The sequence below is a fragment of the Micrasema longulum genome, unplaced genomic scaffold, assembly GCF_059751315.1.
Source record: "Micrasema longulum isolate JH-2025_06_02 unplaced genomic scaffold, ASM5975131v1 h1tg002040l, whole genome shotgun sequence".
NCBI lineage: Eukaryota > Metazoa > Arthropoda > Insecta > Trichoptera > Brachycentridae > Micrasema > Micrasema longulum.
Window position 1 is genome coordinate 26,989 of NW_028279208.1, and position 21,705 is coordinate 48,693.

General features: G+C 33.5%; 1 long non-coding RNA gene across 1 annotated transcript; it reads right to left on the bottom strand.

Moving 5' to 3' along the window:
• Nucleotides 1-10,829: 10,829 nt before the first annotated feature.
• On the bottom strand, nucleotides 10,830-13,222 carry LOC148273205 (uncharacterized). The gene is made up of 2 exons (XR_015824636.1): nucleotides 11,938-13,222; nucleotides 10,830-11,826 (listed from the first exon to the last, which is right to left on the bottom strand). It is a non-coding gene; the product is annotated as an uncharacterized LOC148273205 (long non-coding RNA).
• Between the last annotated feature and the right edge of the window lie 8,483 nt (nucleotides 13,223-21,705).

Here is a 21,705-nt window from a genome sequence, read left to right on the forward strand (position 1 = left end):
TATACATATAAGGGCGGGTATATTGCCTTAAGGCAATTTCTTCCTTCCTACCCAAACCGTTCAGTTTGAGAAAATTACAAGTACAAGTACAAAATTAAAAACAAAGATTAACAAAATAAAAATACTTAAAAAATGAACACTACACTATGAAGGATAGAGAGGGGATTATTATTATTGATTTAAGTTAGTAGGTACACGTACAATGCGAATGTTATAGACAATTTAATATACCAGACTATAACAGAGATTTGATAAATCCTTATGGGTGAGTTAATAATGAAATTATATTGTTGTGATGTCTGCTTTGTGGTGTAGTGGTCAGTTTGCTTGCCTACCATGCAAGAGGTCTGGGGTTCGATTCCGGAAATGGTTGACTTGAAGTATTGATTTAAAAAGGTGTTTTTACACTAGAATATTTCATAGTCCCCAAACTGGCACCTGAAACGTAAGTCTGATCATCTTACCATCATGTAACGAAATGACCAAGATACGTTGCAATTTGTGTATCAATGCAAAGCCCTATGCACCATTAGGTGCCGAAGGGAAGTATTTTTTTTTCATCATTTGAAAATGGAGCAACTCTTTAATTTCTCGAACGGGTATCCCTTCCACAAACCCCTACCCTCTCCTAATAATAATTGAGATAAAAAATGTATTTGACCTACGATGGCATACGCACTAGACGCTGACGAGGAAAATGGCTAGGTAGGAGAGGGGTAGGTGTTTACGAACAGGATGTTTGTCCGTGAAATTAAGGATTTATTCCATTTTCAAATTATATAAAAAAAATATTTGGATCTTTTAAAGTTTATTTATAAGAGGAATGTTACTTTAAAGTTTCGCGGTCGGGCCCTGAAACACCGTGTATAAGATAACACTATGCAACTCTACACATAAGCATTTTCATTGAATATTTTTATTTTTTTTAACATTATTTTGTAACGTATTTATTTGTTAACGTTAGTGAGTCCCGACAAACACGAGCCTGATTCTTTTTTGGCAAGTCTAATCTGAATTTTACGTATTTTTATTAATGTTTTTGTAATTTTTCCTAAAATAAAGTTTTTTTGTAAAAATATATGTATTCATCATCATGTATAATTAAAAAAATTACCGCTTTCTTTGCTGTAGGAAATTTTGTAATCAATCTCGGATTCGTTTCTCGTCTGCCGGGGATCCTCGGAATATTAAAAAAAATCTCTCTTAATTAACATCATTGTCGATGTGTTCCTACAGCTAAGGCAAGCATTTAAGAATCAAGCGGTATTATCACTCCTGGCTTAAAGATGACCCACTTGCCATGTTCCTTAATTTTAAATAGTTTGTAGATTCAAATTTGTCGCAACAGAGAGGGAAACATTTTCAAAAAGGGAATATGGAAGTCTTGGCATTTACAGGGCCTATCATTTATTTATTTACACTTTTACATTGTTTGTATTCTTTTTTTTATACAGAACAATTTTCCCTCACTGAGGTGTCTCGAGCCGATGGAAACATTTTACAAAATGTGAAACATGCCTTAAATTAGCTATTTAACAAAGTTAACATAATGGCTGGTTAAGGTGGCCTATTTACACACTGTGTAACGTTCACCATTCTACCTATGTTTAAACATCCGTATATCCACAACTCTTCCATCTGTTTACATTTATGAAGTAAAAGAGCTGAAACCTTTATCATGTGGGTGAGATTTATCCGGCTGAACCAATTTACCTACTAGGCAACACCTGAAAACAAACTCAAAACTTGACACACTCAAAACATTGTTGAATGAACTAACTGGTAAAAGAAGAAGTATAAAATTGTAAAAGTGATTTGAAAAATGCAAAAATATTTATTTATTTAACTCGGTCTTAGTGCGTTTTAAACTCGGGTTGTGGTGCCGTGGCATAGTGTGGAATTCACGAATCAGATGTCCAAGGTTTGAACCCCGCTCTGTCGTAGCTTATTCCATTATTCTAAAAATAACTTATAACAAGTTGCACACCTGAAGCGTAATACTGACATTCCATTTCGTGTAGGTAATAAAAATTATCCAGATTCGTTGCAATTGGAGTACCGTCGCAGTGCCATATGCACCACTAGGTGCTGCTCGGGAAATTATAAAATTGTAAGGACGAAATCATTTTGTTTGGAGCTCGATTTTTTTCTTTATATATAAATTACATACTATAGATTTTAAGATACATTTTAAATGTGCGTAATAAATTTTGAAATTTAAGATAAATTTTAAACTCACATTTGTATATGAACATAAATAAATTTGCAAGCATAAATAAATGCATATTTGTAGCATATCAAAAACCACTTATATTTTTTGTACATAGAATCTGAATTACAAATAAATGTCAAACCGTGGAATGTTTTACCGAAGGAATTAATCTCAATAATTTGCTTGACTTTTGCAATACTTAATTTCATGGGAAACATTTAAAATGTCGTCGAGTCGGTGGACTATAATATCTTTAAACATAAGATAATAATTCAAAGGAGTTCGAACTGAAGCTTGGCAACATTTATGTTAATTAATATTAATTGATATTTTTTTAATGCAACAAATGATGAAATAAGCAGAAACACTCGCATTTAGAACAAATGGTTAAAAAAAATTCTTACGGTAAAGCACGTAAAGTAAATACGTAACAAAAAAACATATTTAAAAATCATATTAATGGGAAGATCTTATCATTCTTATTCTTAGGAAATAAACTGAACATTTTATTTTTCAAAATTTTAGCATAAAATGGTTTTATTTCATAGTTTAATATAATAATACTATCGTGTCAACCGACTTAAGTGCTAAATTTGTTATACAACAGTCACAATATACGAAAAAAAGCATGAATTCGTTTGTTAGAGTTGCTTCCACAGAGCTACTAAAGATCTCAATTTGCTCATGCGCAGACTTGTGAATTCAGTACTGGGCAACCGCCAACAGACAGCAGTTCCTTGCATCAGAATAAACTCATCTTCAAAGGGTTTAAAATTGTACAATGAGTTATCTGATGAAATAAAGTAAATGGTAAGCCATGAAATATTAAAATTCCATTGGAAAATAGAGATTGGTGATAAATTTTCTAAAGTTTATATTGGTTCTTATGGTGTTATAAATCAACTTAACAAAACTTAAATACTGAACAGAAAATGTAAAGCTTAAAAATAATTAAAACCAATTTTTATTATTGATTTTATGTGTGATGTATATTAAATGTTAAATATCAGTTATAAAGATCTTTTGAACTAGCTGATTGTTAAGTTATGTAAAAATAAATATAAAATTACAATATGTTTATTTTTTGGGTGATACCTCGTGTGCTGGATTTGTTTTAATGTTTTGGCTACCATTGCAGCGGCCAGCTTCAGGGTAAACTGCGTGTTTTGTAGAAAAAGTATGTGTTTACGTACTAATATTTTGTACCGTGTCGCAGTCGGCAGTAGGCACATTTCTATTAGTTTTTGTAGTATGTAGTGCTGGAAACTGTGTTGAGTTTAAATTAAACGTATTACCCAAAAAAGAAACATTGATAACAGTGACCGTGAGAACCTGTGCACCTATTCAAATATAAAATAAATTATGACTAAATTAAAACTTATAAAAAAAATGTAGTCAACGTGGACATAATACGAGAATATCAGACAAATACCATATACAACTTTCTAAAACAAGACAAGGAAAATCAAGACTAATGAACCAGGGACTGAAATTATACAATGAACTACCCGACAAAACTAAACAAAAGACTCAGACAAACTTTTCAAAAGATGTAAAAAATATTATTTTGAACAACAGAGTATGAATGAAAAATGTTTATATTATTTTTTGTAAAATGAATGTAATAATAATCCGTAAGGCTTTATAAATTAATTTTCAAATTAAAAATAAAAAAATGAAGATTTGAGGGGACTAGATATTAATGTGACTTAATAATTAACTAGGTAACGAGGCAATTTATTAATAACTTGAATTATTTGATTACATAATCCGCACGCATGTACAGTACACCATTCTACTTGTTATAATGTTATAATAATTATATTTGTAAGTTGTCCTCCTTTAATTCGTTCCTGTCATAAAGCCACACCTATTTTGTATAAATATGGAATATTTTTTTACCAAGCGCCATGTTTTATATATATAATTTTATGTAAGTATTCATAATTATTATGATTGTGTAGTAGGTTCTGTATTGCCCCTGGCTCTCTATTTGTATATGAGTTAATTGCATTACCAATAAAAATAAATCATAAATTCTATAATGTTTGATTTACGCTTCGATGGTTTTATGATTTCGTAATGGCAAATACGAAATCTCCGAAGGAACGGTACAGTGCACAACTATAGAGGACGACCCCGTTGAAAGTACCTTGATAAACTTAGAGATTATCATATTTATTTATTTTATTGGGTAAACAAACAGTATGTACACAAATATTGACAATTTCTTTGTATATATATATATTTTTTTTAAATATATTTGGTCCCCTGTATTTAGTAGCCTTACGTGTCATGTACAAGGCTAAGGTACTCGGAAAAAAAAAGTTTTTGTTTGTCTTGGAAATGGGATGTTCGATCACTGATTTTGGTTTATTACCTTTATGAATCCACTTTGTATATTAGTGTAAGACACTCATGCACACACCATTTTTTGTCTCACACGTGGAAATAAAAAACATGGTTTTAACTTAAAAGAAACGATGGTTAATTCGAAAAAGTTATGACCATATTAAGAATCGTTCATTGTTATGAAAAAACACAAATATATAAAGGTAGATACATAAAAAAACACGACAATGAATTACGTAGAATATTTCTTTAGGGCGTAGGATTGAAATTCTTCAGAATCAAATTCCTCTGAAATAGTATTGCGATTGTGACATCAAAAACTATCTCCATTTTCTACTCTCCAGAACCAGTTCATAGGTGCTTGATAAATCTAAAACTGTTTTTTTCTCTTTTGAATTTGAGGATATAAGTGTAACTAACACATGCACACACAATAAAAAATTCTCTTAAGTATTAATGTTATGTACTATCCAAATATTAAAAAACCAGGCTTTATGATGACGTAAAAAATGTAGCAAATATAGCAAGAAAACTTATTTTTTGTAGCAAATAAATTCGATTCGTAATAAAAAAACACGTTTTCAGTGTTACGATAAGTTTGACAAAAATGCGTTGCCAGCTGATAAAAGTGTATTCCCAATACATTTTTGGGGAATTTTTATCTACCAATTTGCCAGAAATATAATGACTGTCGAAATCTACACCCGTCCAAAAGGTACACCCGTCCAAAGGTACACCCGTCCAGAGGTACGCAATGTGCCCCTACATATTGGTTAGCCAAATCACTAAACGGTTCCGTATTGTAAAAGAGCCAAGCGGTGATTATCCGTTTTGCATTTTGGCTAACACACGCTACGAACGGTATATTTTTTTATTCTTTCGGGCTGATCATCAGACATGTAAAAGAATCTATGTTGGCCATGAATTCAGGTAATATATGGACATTTACTGAATACTACTGGGAGAAGATAAATATGACTACTTGATGAATATAGTTAATTAGCACTCACTTATTATTGAAAAGAAAATACCCTAAGACTAAACGGTGCGTGTAATACCCGCGGAGCGATATTTTTATGTGTCCATAAAGTTAGGTTAGGTGGTTAGCTTTATGTTTTGTTTCATAAATTGTAAAGTAGGTATCTTGATATACGTATACACGAGTACATACGTAGGCACTAACTATGCACGACACTCTCCGATTCCGCGTTTACATTCCTTAGCCAACAAATTTACTTGTGATATAGACATTTTTAATACGGCAATTATCCATTTTAAAACGTTCTTAAATGCAATGTTTGAAACTAATTAATAATGTCGTAATAAAACTTTTTTATGAAATTTTTTCTCTGTTTTTGATGTGTATTTTTAATAATCTTTTTCTGGAATTAATGTATCAAATATTTTTTGTGTACCAGATATTATGTTATTATCTTATATATACTTACTGTGAACTAATTTTTATTATTTGTTTTTAACAATAATTTGCTAATACCATTTTTTATACGTATAAGTAGGTATATGTAAATATATATATTTTTTTGTTTAAATTCCTTATAAGTTATTTACAATTTGCTTTTTAATTCAATTACTTTTCTTATATCCATTTTTTTTTCTTTTATACTATGTAAAGTTTCACTTTTTATTTTGCATGGCAGTATGCTTTTTATTGTTTCTACATGTAAACAAAAAAGCGTTGTTTTTCTTTTAAATTATTACTTACTATGTTTGTACTGACCTGTATATTTTTTGTAAATGCCCCCTGGGCGTATTGTTAAATAAATAAATAAAATAAAATAAATAAATATTTTTATGAGCAAATATGACGTTCTAGATATGGATGAATTAAAGTAAATACTAATTTAAAATATATTTTTTTAATTTAGCCTTGTCAGAATTCAGATTCGAAATTGTATGCGCGGTAGATTAATGCGTTAACTACTAAACCACAAAGCGGACATGATCGATTTACTTAAATAAACATAATTATATTTATATTTAAAAAAAAGTGGTCACGCGCGCGCGGTTGTAAATAGTGTTTAGTTGACCGTATGTTGAACCCAAATTCCAATGCTTCTCAATAGAAAATTACATACAATAAGCAGGTAACAGTCTTTTACATACATAATAGAAACTTCGACCCTTTCGGGTCTCAGTTAAACGACCCTTCGGGCCTCATTAATTTAGTCAGTCCTTTGGGCCTTTGCTAATCGGATAAGAATTAAAATATTAGATATTAGTCTCATTTTAGAAAATTCATTTTTATTTCTCATTTTTCAAATTTTAAACTTCTTCTTGGACCAGTTGGTTTCATTACAATATTTGAGTTTGTCCAAATGTTCATAGACAAAAGACTGGATTTCACCCCCTCGGGGGTCATGAAGATTAACAAATTACAACAAGGATGGAGAATCAACCAATACAACAGGGTGAAATCCAGTCTTTTGTCTATGAACATTTGGACAAACTCAAATATTGTAATGAAACTTTAGTCGTGTTGTTACCACCTTTATGTAGGCACCTAGTTGGTGGCCTAATTTTGTGATGTACAAAGTTATGTGGGTGCACAGAATGAGAGCAAGTAAAACAGGGTACTTACGTTTTACACAAAGATTTATTCACGAAACTAAACTACTGAAGCTAACACATTGAAAGAAGGATTCTAATAACTATATTAGGCAAAATAAAATGAAGTTGGTAAATCTAAATTGGCGGTAATTTTGTGCCTCGAAGACGCGTGCGGTGAGGTCGGAATCCGGTAGTTCTCTCCAAGCCGGTTTGGCCCGTTCGTACGCTCTACGTCGGCGTTCGGCAATGTTCGGCTCGTGCCGTCGTTGTCGACCCGCCACACAGCCCCCTTCCAAGTTTTGAAATCTGTTTTTCAAAACTGACGCTGTATCACCCTCCTGCCGCTACGCGTTGTGTATGCCGGTTGTTCTGTTGGTGTTTCCGTTTCTGCTGGACTGGCTCGTTCTTCCGCTGTCTGGAACGCCGGCTTGCACCTGTCCAGCGAAACCTTTTTATGTTCGCCATCCACGTCCAGTGTTACCGTCTTTTCCGCCCTGGTGATGACCTTGTAGGGCCCCTTGTAGTTCGGCATCAGGGGTTTGTACACTCTGTCGTCCCTCAGAAACAAGTGTGTGGCTCTCTTTAGTTCCGGGTGGATGAAAACGTTACCTTTATTGTGGTGCTCGACTGGCCTTGGTTTGACGTTTTGCATGAAATTTACCAGTTGCCTAGTGTAGGAGTCCGGGTCAATGTAGTCGTTCGTCTGCTCCAGGATGTCTGCTGGTAACTTTAGTTTGCACCCATACAGCATCTCTGCTACTGAGTGCTCTGCATTCGTGCGCAGTGTGGCCCTCAGTCCGAGTAGTATGGTGCTGATCGATTTTGTCCACGGAACAGGGTGGTGAGCTTTAATGGCCGTCTTCAGCGTTCTATGAAATCGCTCGATCATGCCATTACTTTGTGGATGGTAAGGCGTCGTGTTGGAGTGTGCTATGCCTGATCTGGAACAAAACAAGTTAAAGTCCGTAGACATGAATTGCCTACCCTGATCAGTTATAATTTTCTCCGGTACGCCGTATCTCGCAATCCAGTTGTCCCAGATGGCTCTGATGATTGTGTGGGTCTGGATATCTGCGATAGGGATTACTTCCGCCCATCGAGTGTATCGGTCGATACATGTGAGGCAGTACCTCAGTCCCTCTGATGGTGGAAAAGGTCCGATGAGGTCGACATGGACCACGCAGAATTTCTGTCTCGGCATGTCGATCTTGATGATCGGTGTCCTCGTGTGTTTGTTGACTTTGCTCTTCTGACAGGGTATGCAGGCCTTCGTCCAAGCTGCGCAGTCTGCTTTCATATTTTTCCAGACGCCTCTTTGACTGATGGTCTTGGTCGTGGCGTCGGCTCCTGCATGGTTGAGGTTATGCACTTGGTTGAAGAAAGATCTCTGTAGCGTTTTTGGGATGTACGGTCGCATGTTGCCTTTGTTGAGATCGAAGACGATTTCTTGTCCCTGCATGTTGGTTTTGATCAGGTTCAGAGCAGTGTTCTTGTCGTCCAAGAGTGCGAGTAGTTCGTTGTCCTGCCTTTGTTCTTTATGGATCTTTTCGAACGATATGTTTGCCTCTTGTTCGATCATGTCGATTCTTGATAAGGTATCGGCGACGACGTTGTCTTCTCCTTTTATGTATTTGATGTCCGTGCTGAACTGTGAGATGTAGTCTAGATATCTGAGTTGTCTGGGGCTTTCTTTGTCGTGACTTTTCCTTCTAAACACGAATTGTAGTGGTTTATGGTCCGTGTATATACAGAATTCTCTGCCCTCCAGATAATGTTGAAAGTACCTTACAGTCTCAAAAATGGCTAGTAGTTCCCTGTCGTACGTACTATATGAACACTGAGCCTTGTTCAACTTTTTTGAGAAGAAACTTATCGGTTTGTAGTTGATGCCGTCTGTGGTTTGTTGTAGCACGCCTCCGATTGCGTAATCTGAGGCGTCTGTCCACACTGACATCTTGCTGCTTTCCTCTGGGTAGCTAAGCTTAGTGGCGTTGATCAGCGAGTTCTTGACCTCTTCGAAATCGTGTGTAGTGACTTCGTTCCACTCTACTTTTCTGTTGTCATTCTTTTTTGCTCCCTTGAGGTAATCGTATAGTCGTATCAATTTGTGTGCTGCTCGTGGTATGAATCTTCGGTAGAAGTTTCCCATGGCCAAGAATCTTCTCAACTGCTTAATGGTTTCTGGCTTGTTGAGGTTCGTGATGGCTTCCACTTTTGTTGGCGAGGGTCCGATGCCTTCAGCCGAAATTTCATAACCAAGAAATAACAGTGTTTTCTTGGCAAACTCGCATTTAGATGGGTTTACCACCATTCCATGATCTTGAAGTCGCTGGAACAAAGCTTTTAAGTGTTCCACATGTGTTTCTTCGTCTGGTGAAGCGATCAATATATCGTCGATATATGCGTGTACTCCTTCTAGACCTCTTGTGACTTCGTTGATGTGACGTTGGAATGTTTGTGCAGCGCATGATAGTCCGAATGGCATTCTTACAAATTCAAATAACCCGAATGGTGTGGTTATAGCTGTCTTTTTAATGTCAGTTTCATTAATTGGAATTTGGTGATATGCTCGTTGTAAGTCAATTTTGGAAAAAATTTTACAGTTAAATAAGTCATTGCATATATCGTGGATATGTGGCAAGGAATAACGATCAGGTACCGTCTGTGCGTTTAAGCTACGGTAATCGCCACAAGGGCGATAAGTACCATCGCTCTTCTTCACCATATGCAATGGAGAGGCCCACTCACTCTTGGAGGGTCTACAAATACCTTGAGCCACCATGTGATCGAACTCTTGCTTCGCCTGCCTCAGTAGTTCTGGGGACAGCCGACGAGTCTTACACATAACGGGTTTGCCACGGGTATCTATATGGTGGATTGTGTTGTGTTTATCCAGCCCTGCGTATGGTTTATTGATATCTACTAGTTGTGGATACTTCAATATGAGTGAGTGGTAAATGTTGGTTTTGTCTGTTAATGATATGGAACATGTTATGTTGTTGTTTGTGGAGATGTCAAATGCTCTGATTATCTTGCCGTTTGTATTGTCTACTAACCGTTTGTTCCTAACATCTACTAACAGGTGGAAGTTGTGGAGAAAATCTGCTCCTATGATAGGGCGTGTCGTATCCGCTATTATAAACTTCCATGTAAACATTTGTTTACATCCCAGATTCAGTGTTACCGTGGTAACTCCGAAATTCTGGATCGTAGTCCCGTTCGCTGCATAGAGAATTAGCTTAGACTTTTCTCCATGGCGTTTGTGTAAAGATCTAGGAATTAATGATATTTCCGATCCGGAGTCAACGAGGTATGACACACCGGTATCACGATCTTTAACAAAGAGACGTGTTGTGTTGGTTGAATCAGCCGCCTCCGCTATGATTCGACCATCTAGTTTTTTGAAGCTAGATGCGGTTTAAATTCACATGGTGTGACGCATTTCTTAGCTTGATCGCCAAATTTTGTGTGGAAGTAACAAAGAATAGTTTTCTTGTTATTTCCGTTGGCCCTATAGCTTGTTTTGTTGAAATTGTTGTTGTATTTGTTGTTATTGAAATTGTTACTGCTGTTACTTGTTGTGTGTTTGAATCTATTGTTATTGTTGTTGTGACTATGCTGTTTGTTGATTGTGTGAAATAAACTCTCTACCTTATGGGTTAGAGCTTGTACGGACTGTTCTAAACTACAAATGTTATTTTTATTGTTGGTACCTACTACCGCTACATTATCCTGTGTGTACACCTGTATTAGGCGATCTGCTATCGTCGCTTGCCTATCCCAGTCATCTTCGCTTATGGCTAAATGCGCTTGGATCGTCTTGGGCAGTTGTTGTATCCACAAGTATTGCAACGTCGTTTCGTCTATTTGTAAACCTATTGCTAGCGTCCGCATCTCTCTAAGTAGGCTGGATGGGTTTCGATCCCCAAGCTGTAAGGAAGAAAACAGTTTTTCTCTCCTTCTGTCCTGTGGACAGCCCATGCGTTGGATTATAGCTTCCTTCAGCCTCGTATATTTTGCTCGGTTCGGTTCCATGAGTAAAATATCTGAAACTTGTTCTATGTGCGTTTGTTCAAGTTTTGACACTAAGTGACTATAACGTGCGTCTTCTGAAACTATGTTTGCCAACTCGAATTGTGCTTCTATCTGTTTAAACCAAAGTTCGATGTTGTTCACCCATAGCTGTGGTAGTTTAACGCTAATCCTATCCGTGTGGAACATGTTGTTTGCTGTGTTGATATTTGTCAAGTCAGTGTTGTCCTTGTTAGCCATTGTTTACAGTTTAAAAATATTCGTTTTTAAAAAAAAAATTCAGAAAAATGTATGTAATAATGATTACAGTATAAGTTAACATATTGAAATAAAAGTATTCAATAATGAGTGTAGTTGTATTAAAAAGTTAAGTTTAAATTATTAGATTTAAATTTAAATTTAAATTTAAATTTCAAACAAAAATATTTATTTTTTAAATGTCAGAGTCACTATTTGTTATGTATGTACTGTGCAAGTTATAGAAAAGAAAATTAAAAACAGAAAATTTAAATAATTATTTTACCATACGGCGGAACACATTTTCCAACTATTAGGTATTTGTATTCTCCAAGCCTGAGTGGTCCCCTCAATATTAATATTCCTTTTGATTGTCCGTTGTACAATATATCAAGTTTAAAAATGTTTATGGTAAAACTTCAAATCTGTAACACATAATAACATGCATAGCCTAGGTTAAAAATATAAACATATATAGTACAGTCACACGATATAATGTATATAGAAAAAAAGTATGGATACTAATGTCCACGTACTAAGTTAAACATTCGTCGGCTTAGCCGCCCGAATATCTGTTTGTTTGATAGTTTCAAGTTGTTTACAAAAATAAAATTTTACAAATTGCAAGTATTGTGCACGACTGCGCCAGCTGAAAAATATTTCCGATAGATTTCGCTGGTAAAAAAAAAAACTTACTCCCGCAGTGCGTTCACAAGGAGAAAACTTTCGGATGCCTACGTCACGCTTGTCTCGCCATATAATATTTGTCAAAAATAATTATGTTCCGGTACCCTGTAAGTACCTCTACTCAATCTGGCACCCTATGTAAATGTTCGTGTGAATTGTTTGTGTGTTCGACTCAAGAAAAATAAAAAAAAATAAAATTTATATGTGTTGTAGGAATGTATTACTCGGCGTGCGATTTTTGGTGAGCGAGTCGCTCGAACGTATTATATTATGTTTGTTTATAATAATTTTAGTTAAATTATGAATCACCTGTTTGAATTAATACCGGCCGAGTAATATTGTTAAGAAATTAATCACAGTTTAATCAATTCACTAGTTACATTAATTACATTTACATTAGTTACATTTACATTGAAGATTGTTACCGACAGAAAAATTCACTCGATTCGCTCGGTCTTTGAAAAATCTAATTCTATTATATATTATAATTATTATAATATAATTCTATTATACTAAATTAATTAACCTTACAATAAGTTAACCTTGAAATAGATTAACCTTGATTAATTACAAATAAATTAAAAGTGCAATCAAATTAAAAATGAAATTTTAAATTTTTCATGTACCGACCGAAAAAAAGTAATTGTTGTACAATTTTGTCAAGCGAAGATATTTCTGTCTGAAATTTTGCGCAATTTTTATGGAATTTGAATGGGGTCACCGTGATTGATTGTTTAATGTTGTGTTTTCGTGTTCAAACGTCGGGGTATACCACTTTTAGTCGTGTTGTTACCACCTTTATGTAGGCACCTAGTTGGTGGCCTAATTTTGTGATGTACAAAGTTATGTGGGTGCACAGAATGAGAGCAAGTAAAACAGGGTACTTACGTTTTACACAAAGATTTATTCACGAAACTAAACTACTGAAGCTAACACATTGAAAGAAGGATTCTAATAACTATATTAGGCAAAATAAAATGAAGTTGGTAAATCTAAATTGGCGGTAATTTTGTGCCTCGAAGACGCGTGCGGTGAGGTCGGAATCCGGTAGTTCTCTCCAAGCCGGTTTGGCCCGTTCGTACGCTCTACGTCGGCGTTCGGCAATGTTCGGCTCGTGCCGTCGTTGTCGACCCGCCACAAAACCAACTGGTCCAAGAAGAAGTTTAAAAATTGAAAAAATGTTTTCAGGCGTTGCCTAGTATGTGAAATAATTCAGTCAGATGAATCTCTTCACAACAATAAAGGTTTCAGCTCTTTAACTTCACTAAAATCAACAGATGGAAGAACTGAAGAAATATGGATGTTCAAACATAGGCAAAATGGTGAATGTTACACAGTGTGTAAAGTGGCCACTTAAACCAGCCAATGACAGGTCGTAAGCCCTGTAAATGCCTTGACTTCCATATTCCCTTATTTAAGGTATTCTCCATCCCTGTTGTAATTTGTTAATAGTTATAGAAATCTTTAATATTAATGCTCTAGAGTTGATTGATTGCGTTTGTCCCTTATACTCGGGCAAAGGAAATTGAGTCTTTTTATGGTGGTATCAACGCTAAATTAGGGTAATTTATTATTATGGTTCCCACAGTTGGAGAGCCGTAAATATCCGAGTAATTCGGTTATGCATGGTTTCAAAATATAAAAAAATGCCTTAGTGTTATGACAAAACGTTGATTGAAACCATATGGCGGGCATACAATCTTGATTTATTCAATCAAACCATATATAGACCATCGACCAACTACTCACTAGAATTTCTGAAGCACAAAACCGCGTATCGCTGATTATAATGATAATTAAAGGTGTAAAATGCCCTGACATGACGTTTTACTGGCATAATACGGTATTATCGAAAGTCCTTTTATTCGTAAAATTTGAAAAAATTCACTACGATTACCCAAACCACAGAAGTAAATATTGTGAAGAATTATTGCTTTTGATTTCTTTATATATTATTGATATATTTTCAATTTTGGCAAGAATTTTCGCCAACAAGCTACAGAAAGTGTCTTGGTAGGATTTTAGTTTTAGTAAAAATATCACATTAACACATTACAACATAGATGGAGAATACCTTAAAAAGGGAATATGGAAATCTAGGCATTTACAGGGCTTTAAGTGGCCACTTTACACACTGTGTAACATTCACCATTTTGCCTATGTTTGAACATCCATATTTCTTCAATTCTTCCATTTGTTGATTTTGGTGAAGTTAAAGAGCTGAAACTTTTATTGTTGTGAAGAGATTCAACCAGCCAATGACAGGTCTTAAGACAGGTAGACTTCCATATTCTCTTTTTAAGGTATTCTCCATCCCTGTTGTAATTTGTTAATCTTAATGACTCCCGAGGGGGTGAAATCCAGTATTTTTTTATTATTATTATTATTTATTTTATTTAGTTCTATGATAAACATAGTCTAATATATATTTACAACACAATATTTACATCTATACTTATTCTAACATTTGGACAAACTCAAATATTGTAAAAAAATTCTTAGAAGGAAGAGTGTTTTAATTTTGAATGTATACGCGTAAATTATTTCGATATTTTGCGATCTTTAAAAAAATGAAAACTCAATTTTCTTAAAAATTTTCATAATTTTTTGATAACTTTAATTATTTTTGTTACTTTAAATAGAACAAGAATTTATGTTTAGGTTAATGTATGTAAATGTCAATATAAATTAAGTTATTCGTTTAAATTAAATATACATATGCCAATAACAGATTTTTCTCGGCTTTCACTGAATCTCTAATTATTTTTTGTTTCTTAAAATAAATTGCCGTATCTTTTTAATTAAATAAGCTAAAACTAAAATGAGGAAGTTCTGTGGTTTAAAAAAAAAAAAATATTTGCTAATAGACTATTAAACTAAGCCAATTTTAATTTATTTAAAGAACTAGTGACGTTGTTCAAAGTATTTTTTGGTACATTTTCAGAAACTTTGCCGTACAATTGAATGCTCTAATTTTTTACCGCGCGTAAGAATACATTTTTTATTTCCGATTTCCAGTAGGTCTGAACTTCCTCATAAAAATTTCGCATCATAAATCATGTTCAATAAAGTACCTACGTTACATAAAAAAAATATGTATCCTCTCTGCTTGTATTTTTTGGTGTTTTTCACAGTTTAACAGCAAAATTATGTATTTTAGAATTTAATAACTAATTTTAAGAATTAATGTTGTAAAACGAGTTGATTTTGTATTATAATTTATACACTGTACTTAAAAGTTCACTTGTATCTTGTACCGTAATCATCGCCTTATTCGATCCGTTTTTTCTCAACTTTGCGCAATATCTAAAGGCAGAACGTCGTTTTAATAAATCATTTAGACGTATCTTCGGACAGGCGAGTCTTTTTTGGACGTGTTAGCGTAGTTCAGAAGGAGAGGTATAATTATTTACTTATAAATACTGTAACACCAAGATAGAAGATATCGCACACTGAGTATAAGACTGTTGTAACTCAAAATTGATCGATTTTGAGTTATGGTCACAGTCAAAACGTGAATTTCGTTATGCGTATTTGACTAAAACAGTCGTAATTCTATCACAAATACTTTAGAAGTTATACCAATTACTTCACTTTTCTATATTTAATTTATTCGTTACATATTTGATATATTCTATATTTCATCAAAAATAATTACACTTTCATTAAATCCTGATGTATCTACCACAAATATATTATTTTTTTAAATACTGAAAAACTTAGAAGTATAAATTTATGTATAGTGAAACTGAATTATTGCTCTCCTGTAAAATCAGTAATTTTGAGTTATAACAGTCTTCTATTCAGTGTGCGATATGTGTACATAAGGAAAAAAGAACCAAAGAAAATGAAAAAGAAATGAAAAAGATTGTGCAAGAATTAAATTTATAAAAAAAATATTTGTGATTTTAATTTTGCCGTGTAAAGGATGTGGATCAAAAACAGATTTTTTTTATTCTTCTTCATCATTTTGCTAAATGCTGAACGTCTTGGTCTCCAGGGGTATTAGGCACCAGGAGTATGTCTCATATCCTTTCATTCCTCCTGGTTCTGGGCCATGTTGAGGCCAGTGTTCAATGATAAGATTTTTTATATTATAAAAGAGAGAAAAGACAATCAAAAGTATTTACAAAATAAATTAAATTTAACTTATGGGAATCTTTACCAACTCATTTTATATCAATGAAGAAACTTGATAATGCCCTTTTGACAAAGTTTGGGTCCACATTAAGGCGGTTCGATTTCTTTTTTTAAAATTTTTAAACTTAAAAAAAGAAATCATTAAATTCATCAAAAAACTAAGATGCGGAAAAGATGTTATATGGCCTACAAAATAAGGTAAAAAGTATATTTCTACGTTAATATTTGCCGCGAGGCTGGCAAAGTTTAGGTATTTTAACATTTTCATGGTAATATTCAAAAAAAATTTTTTGGGTTAGCAAATATTTTCATTTTTTTAGAAGTGTTTATTACAAAGAAAGCAAGCGAAATGGAAACAATTTTATAAAATTATATGTATGCAGTTACAGAATATACACTTTTTTTAGGTTAGAAAAACATCAGAATTACGGTTGACGGATATTATGTCTATTATAAAACACGGGCATTAATTTTCTTGATTTTTGGCGTTTTTTTATAAACCTGTCTCTTTTTTGGTTTCTGCAGACAGATACTGACGCTCCCTTAACTATTTTTACAATTTATGTGGCTTGACTGTGGCAGGATAACTCCTTGATGGAAGATAGTATGGTCTCCTGAAAAATTGATGCGTCGATCATTCGAGACTCTGTCAGATTATCTCACTCGATCAAATCCACACAATCTGTTGCACAAATATCAAATTCTGGCAATTTGAATATTCGTATACTTGTATCAATTGCAGTCCGTTTTATTTTGCAGGCTCTTGGGATTCTCCTGAAAACCATGTTTGCGTGTCTTCTCTCGTCAGCTAGCTCTGATAAAAGAATATTCTCAGGATACGATGTCGGTTTTGTTTTCAATGACTGAGTCATAACAATAAAACATTTTATTTCACTGGACAAATAACGAGATAAAGCGATTAATTGATGCAAATGCTGTGCACCATAGATGTTCGATGGTTTTGTTTTTATGGTGAACTACATATTTGCATGAATTTTAATAATGGACGTCGTTAATGTCACTTAGGTCTCAAATACAGCTAAATACAGCTTTTAAATCCTTTTTGCAGTTGAGGGCCACCTCTGGTGCCAAATTTTTCTAGGGGTTCTCTTCGACAGACTTTAATTTAAATGGCCAAAGTTGATAGCTTCACAATGTCCATTTAGTGCCCAAACCTTTCTTATTAGTGACTTCAGGTAGCTTGCATTATATTAAAGCCATTGTTATAAATTACTTAATCAATGATTATAATTTATGCATATTCAAATTGCAGAAAAACAATAATTTTGAATCAAAAATCATCTTACTAAAAGATGCCTTTAAAAAAAAAAACTAAAATTCAACCCATTCGCGGCAAACCTTACCGTTAAAAAATATGTTGTCTCTTTTTTCTCTCCATGCAAGATTGATCTACCTTAATTTGCATATTTGTGTGAAAATTTGTTTTCTTTAATGAGTTTTTAAAAATCTATCGGTAGAAATAAACTTGGAAATGAATTGACTGCGACATGCGTTAAACTCATGAATGCGGAATATGAACCTAATATTAAGAAACTATCTGAAAATAAATAACAACCGATTTCAAGCGATTCGGTCTTTATCTCCTCTGCCCTCTTCATGATTTGGAACAGGAAAAGTCGCAGAAAGCCAAGTCTGGTGAATATGATGGTTGAAGCGTCAATGCGATCTGGTTTACAGTCAAAAAGTCGCGAATAAGCCGGAAGGCATGAGCGGACGCGTTATCATTTTCGCCGATCACATCAAATCGCGCCTCACTAGTCTGTCAAAAACCAATTTCTTCTTGCGGTGCCTTGTCAGGTCCCCCCGACGTTGGCGATCACTACAGCGACAGCATCTCGGTCCTGCGCTACTCTCATATTCCCCAGCCAGGACAACTGCTTATTGAATGTTCCAGGAAAAGATGACCAGAGTGGTTTCCCGTTACCTTCTCTGGTGGATTTTTCTGTCGGGATTACCTTCCTTTTGCTGGTTGGTTTTGGTTTTGAGGCGCCAGAAATTCGCCTTTCATCCTTTCGTTATCTGCTATGATCACACCGTTATGAGTGTGATCCCTTTTTCATTGGAGGCTAACGAGTTGGACTAGTCAGCAGTGTTGCCGGTGGAATGCAACTGGGCATGCGCATCATTTTATAGAATCACACCCTATAGCAATATGTGACTCACTGCGATCTTACTGATAGTTCTAACCATCAAAAAAACAACTGGAAATAGCCGAAAATTAACAGGTTATTTATAAACAAGTGTGCCGAACTAGGAAATTAAATAGATTATTACAATAACTTATTTCAAAGTCAAAATTAGAATATTCTGTATATTTTTTTATGAAACCTCGTATTTCATAAAATGTTAGTATCTTGTCTCAGAATTTCTGTTAAAACTTATGTTTTATTTTTAAACGTACGCATACTATTATTTATCATTGACGACATAGATAATTGAATCGCATGGCAATGTAAAAAAGCCTGACACGTTACGAGATTAGAAAATAACTCTATTTTTATACAAATAATAATGATTACATTCCAACATGCTATCTATGCAGGTACAATAATAATTTTAGAATTTATGGCTTCTGTAATTGTATAATATTTTCAATGCCACTTTGGCATTTATACATCGTTTTTATTAGAAATTTTTACCCAGGATAGATCAGTTGTATCTTTATTCACTTTATGTTACGAAGGCTGCTAGCAGTATCATAGCAGTTATGACTTTTTTCTGTAAAGGAATAACCCGCTAAGTCTGTAGTTTAGAGGCTTGGTAGCAGGTAGGAAAGATAGGACATAGAAGAAAGTACACCACAACATATGAAAAATACACCACAACACCCAAACCAATAGAGAAATTAACCTTTCTTGGATATTCTCTTGGAAATGGTGGGTATCGAAATATAAACAGTTAAAAATATATATTACTTCAGTGTTGCTTGCTGCTTGGAAATATTATTTTCGTGACAGTCCCAATGTTTTCACTTCGGAAGAGAATTAAATAATAATATATGCCTAGGTATTTTTATAAATTCAATAATTTCAACATTATTTTAGTCATTAAAAAGGCATGAATTCATGAGCTTTCATAAAAATAGTCATACTCGTGGTTTCTAGAGAAAATGTTATATAATCGCATATTTAACCTAAGAGAGATTCAACAAATCCGTTCTTCTGACTGAGCCAAATGCGTGATTTGTACAAAAAGACAGAACTGTCAAATGTTAAACAATAATTCGTTATGGTAAAAAAACTTTATTACAAAATGGGTTAAGAAATCAATAATAATTCTAAATGATAAATCGCAGAGAAATTCAACACATAAAACAAAATTGAGACTATTATTCAAAACGTTTAATTTACCCTTGCGGTTTCTAAAATACTTATTTTATTTCCTTTCATAAAAATGTTATGCAATTGTTTTAAAATATACCTTAACTAATTAATTTGTTAATTTATTTAATAATATTGTTGAATATAATAACAGCGTCAGCATTTACAATGTGGTGATATAATTATTCTTTGCTATTTATAATATTTACGTTTGATTAAATCGGTTTGATTACTAATAATATACGTATCGTATTTTTTTGGTGATCCTGTGTACCTAGGTTGGATTCGTTTTGACGTTTCGACTACCGTTGCAGGATGGCTCCTGCTTCCTGCTCCTAATGGCTCTTTAGGGTAAACTATGTGCTAACTATGAGCTTGATGAATCATTGGAATACTCAGGCCCCCTCATAACAAAGTTGAGATCCGGAGGAGGAAATACGATAAGATTTCTAAAATAAATCGATTAATTATAGCGTCTATAATTTCCGACAATGCTGGTCTCTGTAAAATCTCGTAGGTCGTAAGATAAAAACTCACTTATTTAAATACATTTATGTTTTTTATAGTATGAACGACCACACATTTCTTGTAGGTGCAACTATCTATAGAAATTCTCGGATGAGATAAATGCTCTCTGTTTCAAAATTCATTAATTCAACATAATAGTTTGTCTATGGACCAATTGTAAATTTATAGCTTGGTACGATAGCTTCAGTTTACCTCTATGACTCGACCTCGAAGAGTATTTTAAATGTAGTGTCGATAAAGCAATAGATATGTAACTACGTGTTTTGGGATTCAACACCCTAACCCTCAACGTCAAATTCTACAACGTAATCGCGTCAAATGTGAACGTGGTTTTATCGATTATTCAAACGAAGAAGTTCAGTGATACGGGAAATTGGATATAAAATATTTTTTTATAGACCCGGTAAAAATTAGAGCATTTAATTTAAAAAATTAATAAAGATGATTTTAATAAAAAATAACTACTTTAAATTACGTCACAAGTTCTTCTAAACAACGATAGCATGGTGTGATAGAAACTCCGTTTCCGTGAAACTAACTCATCAATCAGGACAACACCAAAGAGAACTAGTGACGTCAAGCGCGGATTAATTAAAAATAATACAAAACTTGAAAAAATCGTAGCGATGATAATAAAACTCATTAAAAAATAACTTTAGCTTAGTTTGATAGTCGATTAACAATTTTTTTTGAATACCAAATTTCTTCATTGAGTAAGAAAAGTTTAACTCCTTTATAATATTTATTAAGGGGGAGTGGTGTGAGGAATGCTTAAGGCGATCCATTCAGCGCGGAGCAAAAAAAGGCCGTTTTTAAACTGAACTTTAGAATCTAATAATAAGCTTAACATAAAATTTAGAAAACCATATATACCGTTAAACATTTTTCTAGTGCATAGATGAAATTAAAACGGTTTTTTCAAATTTTATTTGACTGAAAAATTGCAAGGAAAAGTGCATTTTTCATTTTTTTCTTTCAACATTTTCAACACAATGTTTTAGTATTTAGATATTATATTCTAATATCAGACATTTAAAGTAATATAACAACTTTAGAACAAAAATAAAATAATATGTCAAATAAAATTTCATTTTTGTTCAATTGTTCAATAATTTTTTTTTCTATTAAGTAAGTAAAAAAATCTCAAAAATTATAAAACTACTGGAAACAGTAAAAGTTCAATCCGGTTTTTAAGGTATTAATAAACATTGTACGACCTTATTTTTTACCTTATCGTAATTCTCAAATCTTCTTCTATACCACAAAAAATCTTTGTTTATTTTTAAAAGTTGTCTTGGATCATTATATCGCATAAACTGTCACCATTTCATTTTTAGAAAAAAAAATGACACTAAACTTTCTCATTGAGAAAACAAACTTATAAAGCAATTTTGTTTATTTTTATATTTTATTATCGCTGTTTATATTAAGGTCCACAAAACGACTTATTTATTATCTCTATGAGAAGTTCTTTAACTCTTAAAATACTGTGATAAATAATCCCTTTGCGCGCGGTGATGTAACATCGTGTTACCACTAGTAAAAGACGGAATAATTTAAAGTTCAAAAATTGAAAAAAAAAAACATGGAGACATACTGTTTAATAAT